The following is an 8711-nucleotide window of genomic DNA, read 5'->3' on the forward strand; positions in this document are numbered from 1 at the left end:
GGACAGGAGACCACAGAAAGAGGATGCTGGAGGACATGAGGCCACAGAGAGAGGATGCTGGAGGACAGGAGTCCACAGAAAGAGAGGCTGAAGGACAGGAGTCCACAGAAAGAGGATGCTGGAGGACAGGAGACCACAGAAAGAGGAGGTTGGAGGACAGGAGGCTATAGTATGAGAAGGGGGGAGGAAAGGAGGTCACATAATAGAAGACTGGAGGAAAGGAGGCCACAGAAAGAGGAGGCTGGTAGACAGGAGGCCAATGAAAGAGGAGGCTGGAGGGCATGAGGCCACAGTATGAGGAGGATGGAGGACAGGGGGCCACAGAAAGAGAAGGCTGGAGGACAGAAGGCCAATTAAACATATGCATACATATTTCCCCATATGTACGGCCATGCAGCACTGTTTCCTATGGAGAGGGAAGAGGTGAGCAGCGCTCATCCCTCCTCCTCTCCATTGCGTTGCCGTGTGCTTGTCTGGCTACGGCGAGGCGAGTGTAGATGCAGCCTTATAGTTAGGGAACTATTGCAAACTTCTGAATGGGGCCCTTCTACCCCCTCAGAAAATATACAACTCACACTTTTATACACTGGTACATGGATGATCACATGGGGGAAGTAGACGGCAGGATTGTTCATCTGAGTTGCTGATCCGTGCTGTGTATAAACACAGTTTTGGCAAGCTGTTGTACATAAACACATCAACAGCTTGCCAAAACAACACACAAACTACGGATGTGACATCTTATTCTCAAGTCTGATAGCTATTGGGATAAAGGTTCCCCTAAACTTCTTGGTCTTACATTTTAGCTGAATAAATTTGCCGCTTAAGGAACTCACTGTCATCTACAATGCAATGGATGGTTTCCATTTCATGTTATTTTCCTAGGCCAGCTAACCAACCGAATTACTTAGTTCCAGTCCACCAATCAATTCGACCATCCTGTATCACGGTGGCCTTGCAGCACTGGGGTCCTGCGGTCAAGTCTCATCCAGGTCAACATCTGCTAAGTGTTTGTTCTCTCTGTGTTTGCGTGGGTTTCCTCTCACACTCAAACATAGTAAGCTGGTAGGTTGATTGGATTGTGAGCCTTATGGGGACTGAATTGGTAAGCGCTGCGGAAAATGTGGGTGCAATATAAATAAAGGAATTATTATAATTATTATTTGTCTAGCCTAGTTTTGTCACGATGTGTAATGTCTAATAACAACGCAAATATAAACACAAAAATAAAACACTCTTCACAACACTTTTATAAAGCCTCCCAAGTTACGTATATGAGTGTAAGCCAAAAAAATGTGCCTAACTTGGCTTATACTGGAGTCTATGAAAAATAACCTTTCCGACGCCCCCCACAGGTTCTCTCCTGTGTTCTGAAGCTCCAGCTGTGTCCGTGCATGCTGCGTCGCACACACCATGACGTCAGCCGCTTGCCGACATCATTGTTTGCACACCGCCATTGACTGACCCAGAGCTTCAGAAGACAGAAGAAGACCTGCAGGGGTGTTAGAAGGGTGAGTAGAGAGGTTTTTTTTTTTTTTTTAATAGGCTGGACATACTCGTTGCAGGGAGATGCTGGCTATACACTAGTGGGCAGGCACTGTATATATATATATATATATATATATATATATATATATATATATACACACTAGGGGGCATGCATTGGCTATATACTAGGTGGCAGGCAGAAGAGAATGGGGCTCACAATTTAAACAACCTACCAGGATGTTTTGAAGTGTAGAAGGAAACTCCACGCAAACACGGAGAGAACAAAACATTTTTTGCAGATGTTGACCTGAGTGGGGGATGCAGTGTTATATGGATGTACTGTTGGGGTTCAATCAGAAATGTGGGGTGAAGCGTGACATGGATGAAATGTTGGGGTGGTAAGGATCATGTGACATGGACGTAATGTGGAATTCAAAACTACTTTGAAAGGAAATCTTTATTTACAGAACAGTAGAAATCAGCATCTCAGTAAAAAAAAAAAAAGAAATTAAATTAAATAAATTTTAAAGAAAACAAGTCAAATTCAAATAATGTTTTCCAAATATCACTGATGAAATGGTCATTATGGTAGAAGCACATCTTCATGGAACACATTTTTCTTCAGACGATAACTGCACAGAAGATCCATGTCTTAAGCTTTCTCCAATCACTCGAAATCTGTAATAAGAAGATGACATGCGTCAAATAATAGCCCTCCACCAATACCGTCCACCACCATCTCATCAACACTAAAAGGATTAGATCCATTAATCTATTAGACTTTCAATGAAAATGAAACAGAAGTTTCAAGAACCAGCTTTAGACTAGAACTGGACACCAGGCCTAAATATCCAATAACAGCCCTCCACTGATTCCCTCCACAACCATCCCACCAACACTAAAAGGATTAATCCCATAACGAGGGAATAATGAACCTTTACGCCTTTCAATGAAAATGAAATAGAAGTTTCCGGAACCAGCTTCAGACTACTACTGGACACCAGGCCTAAATATCCAATAATAGCCCTCCACTGATTCCCTCCACAACCATCCCACCAACACTAAAAGGATTAGATCCATAACGATGGAATAATGAACCTTTAAGCCTTTCAATGAAAATGAAATAGAAGTTTCAGGAACCAGCTTCATACTACTACTGGACACATGGCTAAGCATCCAATAATAGCCCTCCACCGATTTCATCCACAACCATCCCACCAACACTAAAAGGATTAGATCCATAACGATGGAATAATGAACCTTTACGCCTTTCAATGAAAATAAAATAGAAGTTTCAGGAAGCAGCTTTAGACTACTACCGCACACATGTCTAAGTATCCAATAATAGCCCTCCACTGATTCCGTCTACGACCATCCCACCGACAGTAAAAGGATTAGATCCATAACGAGGGAATTATGAACCTTTACGCCTTTCAATGAAAATGAAATAGAACTCTCAGGAACCAGCTTTAGACTACCAACTTACCAGTTTTTTTGCAGTGTTTAATGCCATGTACATAAAATGAGCATTGCCCGGAAGGGTACACTGTTCTTTAAAACCCTTCTGGGGTCCAATACACAATGAAGTGAACTTTCCAGACCTACAACAAAAAACAAGATGAGAGTAATAAGTAATAAGAATGAGTAATAAGAAGATCCTAATTATGACATGCGCCAAATAATAGCCCTCCACCAGTACCTTCCACGACCATCTCACCAACACTAAAAGGGATTAGATCCATTAATCCATTAGACTTTTAATGAAACAGAAGTTTCAGGAACCAGCTTTAGACTACTACTGGACACAGGCCTAAATATCCAATAACAGCCCTCCACTGATTCCCTCCACAACCATCCCACCAACACTAAAAGGATTAGATCCATAACGAGGGAATTATGAACCTTTACGCCTTTCAATGAAAAATGAAATAGAAGTCTCAGGAACCAGCTTTAGACTACGACTGGACACAGGCCTAAATATCCAATAATAGCCCTCCACTGATTCCCTCCACAACCATTCCACCAACACTAAAAGGATTAGATCCATAACAAGGGAATTATGAACCTTTTATGCCTTTCAATGAAAATAAAATAGAAGTGTCAGAAACCAACTTTAGACTACTACTGGATACACGCCAAATCATTGAATAATAGCCCTCCACCGATTCGGTCCACAACCATTCCACAAACACTAAAAGGATTAGATCCATAACGAGGGAATTATGAACCTTTACGCCTTTCAATGAAAATGAAATAGAAGTTTCAGGAACCAGCTTTAGACTTCTACTGGACACCAGGCCTAAATATCCAATAATAGCCCTCCACCGATTCGGTCCACAACCATCCCACAAACACTAAAAGGATTAGATCGATAACGAGGGAATTATGAACCTTTACGCCTTTCAATGAAAAATGAAATAGAAGTCTCAGGAACCAGCTTTAGACTACTACTGGACACAGGCCTAAATATCCAATAACAGCCCTCCACTGATTCCATCCACAACCATCCCATCAAAACTGAAAGGATAAGATCCATAAGGAGGGAATTATGAACCTTTACTCCTTTCAATGAAAAATGAAATAGAAGTCTCAGGAACCAGCTTTAGACTACTACTGGACAAAGGCCGTAATATCCAATAACAGCCCTCCAATGATTCCATCTACAACCATCCCACTGACACTAAAAGGATTAGATCCATAACGAGGGAATTATGAACGTTTACGCCTTTCAATGAAAAATGAAATAGAAGTCTCAGGAACCAGCTTTAGACTACGACTGGACACAGGCCTAAATATCCAATAATAGCCCTCCACGGATTCCCTCCACAACCATCCCACCGACACTAAAAGGATTAGATCCATAACGAGGGAATTATGAACCTTTTATGCCTTTCAATGAAAATAAAATAGAAGTGTCAGAAACCAACTTTAGACTACTACTGGATACACACCAAATCATTGAATAATAGCCCTCCACCGATTCCGTCCACAACCATTCCACAAACACTAAAAGGGTTAGATCCATAACGAGGGAATTATGAACCTTTACGCCTTTCAATGAAAATGAAATAGAAGTTTCAGGAAGCAGCTTTAGACTTCTACTGGACACCAGGCCTAAATATCCAATAATAGCCCTCCACCGATTCTGTCCACAACCATCCCACAAACACTAAAAGGATTAGATCCATAACGAGGGAATTATGTACCTTTACACCTTTCAATGAAAATAAAATAGAAGTGTCAGAAACCAACTTTAGACTACTACTGAATACACGCCAAATCATTGAATAATAGCCCTCCACCGATTCCGTCCACAACCATCCCACAAACACTAAAAGGATTAGATCCATAACGAGGGAATTATGAACCTTTACGCCTTTCAATGAAAATGAAATAGAAGTCTCAGGAACCAGTTTTAGACTACGACTGGACACAGGCCTAAATATCCAATAATAGCCCTCCACTGATTCCCTCCACAACCATTCCACCAACACTAAAAGGATTAGATCCATAACGAGGGAATTATGAACCTTTACACCTTTCAATGAAAATAAAATAGAAGTGTCAGAAACCAACTTTAGACTACTACTGAATACACACCAAATCATTGAATAATAGCCCTCCACCGATTCCGTCCACAACCATCCCACAAACACTAAAAGGATTAGATCCATAATGAGGGAATTATGAACCTTTACGCCTTTCAATGAAAATTAAATAGAAGTCTCAGGAACCAGCTTTAGACTACTACTGTACACAGGCCTAAATATCCAATAATAGCCCTCCACTGATTCCCTCCACAACCATTCCACCAACACTAAAAGGATTAGATCCATAACGGGGGAATTATGAACCTTTTATGCCTTTCAATGAAAATAAAATAGAAGTGTCAGAAACCAGCTTTAGACTACTACCGGACATACGGCTAAGCATATAATAATAGCCCTCCACCGATTCCCTCCACAACCATCCCACCAACACTAAAAGGATAAGACCCATAACGAGGGAAGGGTAGTCTGTTCTTTAAAACCCTTCTGGGGTCCAATACACAATGAAGTGAACTTTCCAGACCTACAACAAATAACAAGATGAGAGGGGTCAAAAAACCTTTCCATAATTTGACAAATGTCAACACATGAAAGCAGAGACTTGATGAAAGTCAACTACAAAGGTTTAAGCAAAAAATAATGTACTTCCAGCTTTTTCTAGAAGCAGGCATAAAAATAGCTTCAAATATATGAGCGCAAAAGGCAACAGAGGCCAAGGATTAATTGCGCCATGTGACTATGTTGCAGCAGTGATTGACACCAGCTGCGGGCAACTTTTATGGCCATGGCTCTGGCCATGTGGCTATGGTGAAGTGGCAAGGGATTACAGCGACTGCGGGCTTCTCATTTTGTCTATGAGCAGTGGCCAAGGGCTTGAAGCATGATATTTGGGCTTATACTATAATATATTGATGCATGATGCTTCAATATACATAAATTTTATTACAGCTCCTTTACACAGTACTTTTCACTGATAACCCCTCAATTATCAATGCCACGAGTCATGCTACAGGAGCTATAACTAACCTGTCGACATGTTCACCAAAGAGTTGTATGGTGAGCCGTCATGTCACTACGGGACCTACCAGCCCTCTCTACTGCTAATATCTGACCTGTACAGCCATTCTCATCTCGGCATTAAAGTGATAACCCCCTCTCAATTATCACAGTAACGCAGTGTGATGAAAAACAGCGGGGAACTGCACTAGGTGGAAGGAGAATCACACCAGAACATTGTTCTGTTGGGCTGGGGAAATCCTTATTAATCAATGCAGCATAAAAATATATTGCATCAATATTGTTTTTGCACTAACATATTGTTACCATAGGTAACTACATGCCACAATAGCCATTTTCACATGGCGTTACACTGATACCCCTCAATTATCAATGCAACGTGTCATGATCAAAGTAGCCACTAACCTGGCAGAGGAGATGGGCGGACATGCTCACCATGGAGTGGTATGGTGAGATGCCAATTTACTAGGTTAGTTCTAAGGCCACTTCTAGGGAGAGTTATTTTATCACAACATTAAAGCGATAACCTCCTCAGTCATCACAATAACAGTGTGAAAAGAACAGCTGGGATGGAGAGTAGGACCAAACCAGGACATCGTCCTAGTGCCCTAGGAATCTAGTGGAGAGTTACCACTTCTGAGGCAGTAACCAATGCAGTATTGTACCACATCAATTTTGAACTTAGTTCGTTTTTATAGCTAATTTCACACAGTACAACACAAATACCCCTCAATATCAATGCCGAGCCATGCTACATTAGCTAGAGCTATATCTGTCAGGCAGGATGGGCCGACTTTACACCATTGAGTTGTACGGTGTCCAGTCATTTTACAAATGATCTTTACTAATCTACACTTGCTAATCTTAACACTACACTACAGGACGCCACTTTTATCACAGTAATAAAGGAATAACCCCTCAATTACTCCAGTAAAGAATGTGACAAAAACAGCTGGGGATAGGGAGGATTTGTGCCACCAAGACATTGTTCAGGTGTTGTGGACATGTAAATGCTTAGTTACCCATCCAGTACCACCACCGAGAAAGTACTGGATGCAGTAAGACACCCTCAACGATCAATGCAACGAGGCACGTGGCAAGCACTTACCGTCTGATGGTAGCTCCTCCCAACTTAGGCAGGTGTCCAGAGACTGAATGTGAAAGACTGTGTCCACAGTGATAAGGCAGTGGCAAAGGTTTCTATAAAAAAGGAAAAAAAAATACATGAGAAAATAGACACTTAATTGATCTTCAAAACAGCACCACACCGAATCACAGGTTGTGTGGGATACTGCGATCTCCCTCTAATGAAGTGAATGCAACCAAACTGCAGTAAGAAACATGATTTAAAATCAAACATGGAAAAATTTTTGGGAGAAAGAAGTTGCATTTTTCTGTTCCTATAATTCAATTTATTTGCTATCCTCTAGTCCAGTTTCCTCCAAGTGGGACACAAGTCAATGCACACAATCTATACATTCTGAAGCAAAGAGGTGCAGATAAGAAATAAGATCTTTGTTCCTGTGATGAGTGGTGGCCTGAACTGGATGTGATCATAAGGTTATCCTCTGCCATGTGGTGAGAAGAGTCATTTAACCAGATGCAGGTAATTAATAATAACTTACAATTTCTTTTAACTTGCTAAATTTTTATAGATGAATGAGATTTTCATAAAAGAGGGAATTTTAATAAGAATATTTAATACAAATGGCCGATCGGTGTACTGGGGAGACAACCAGAGGGCAACAATATGAGAAGGGTACCACCCTTTAGAGGGAGATGAGAGAGAGGGATCTACCAGTCTGAGAGGGAGATGAGAGAGAGGGATCTACCAGTCTGAGAGGGAGATGAGAGAGAGGGATCTACCAGTCAGAGGGAGATGAGAGAGAGAGAGGGATCTACCAGTCTGAGAGGGAGATGAGAGAGAGAGAGGGATCTACCAGTCTGAGAGGGAGATGAGAGAGAGAGAGGGATCTACCAGTCTGAGAGGGAGATGAGAGAGAGAGAGGGATCTACCAGTCTGAGAGGGAGATGAGAGAGAGAGGGGGATCTACCAGTCTGAGAGGGAGATGAGAGAGAGAGAGGGATCTACCAGTCTGAGAGGGAGATGAGAGAGAGAGAGGGATCTACCAGTCTGAGAGGGAGATGAGAGAGAGAGAGGGATCTACCAGTCTGAGAGGGAGATGAGAGAGAGAGGGGATCTACCAGTCTGAGAGGGAGATGAGAGAGAGAGGGGATCTACCAGTCTGAGAGGGAGATGAGAGAGAGAGAGAGGGGATCTACCAGTCTGAGAGGGAGATGAGAGAGAGAGAGAGGGGATCTACCAGTCTGAGAGGGAGATGAGAGAGAGAGAGAGGGGATCTACCAGTCTGAGAGGGAGATGAGAGAGAGAGAGAGGGGATCTACCAGTCTGAGAGGGAGATGAGAGAGAGAGGATCTACCAGTCTGAGAGGGAGATGAGAGAGAGAGGGGATCTACCAGATTGAGAGGGAGATGAGAAAATGGAGGTATCCATTTTTAGAGGGAGAAAGGGCCCACAATATGAACAAAGCCTTATGCAGCACTCACTATGTGTTTGCACTAGGTATTAAAAACACATTACATGCAAACACAGTGGGAAAAAATAATAAGAAACCATCATCAATAATCATGCGTTTT

At 42.1% G+C, this 8711-nt stretch overlaps 1 long non-coding RNA gene across 1 annotated transcript; it reads right to left on the bottom strand.

The window, feature by feature from the left end:
* Positions 1-1976: 1976 nt before the first annotated feature.
* LOC140106751 (uncharacterized) lies at positions 1977-7256 on the bottom strand. Its single transcript, XR_011850848.1, has 3 exons — positions 7162-7256; positions 2975-3089; positions 1977-2166 (listed from the first exon to the last, which is right to left on the bottom strand). It is a non-coding gene; the product is annotated as an uncharacterized lncRNA (long non-coding RNA).
* Positions 7257-8711: the final 1455 nt, after the last annotated feature.

This window comes from Engystomops pustulosus, chromosome 11 (assembly GCF_040894005.1).
Source record: "Engystomops pustulosus chromosome 11, aEngPut4.maternal, whole genome shotgun sequence".
NCBI lineage: Eukaryota > Metazoa > Chordata > Amphibia > Anura > Leptodactylidae > Engystomops > Engystomops pustulosus.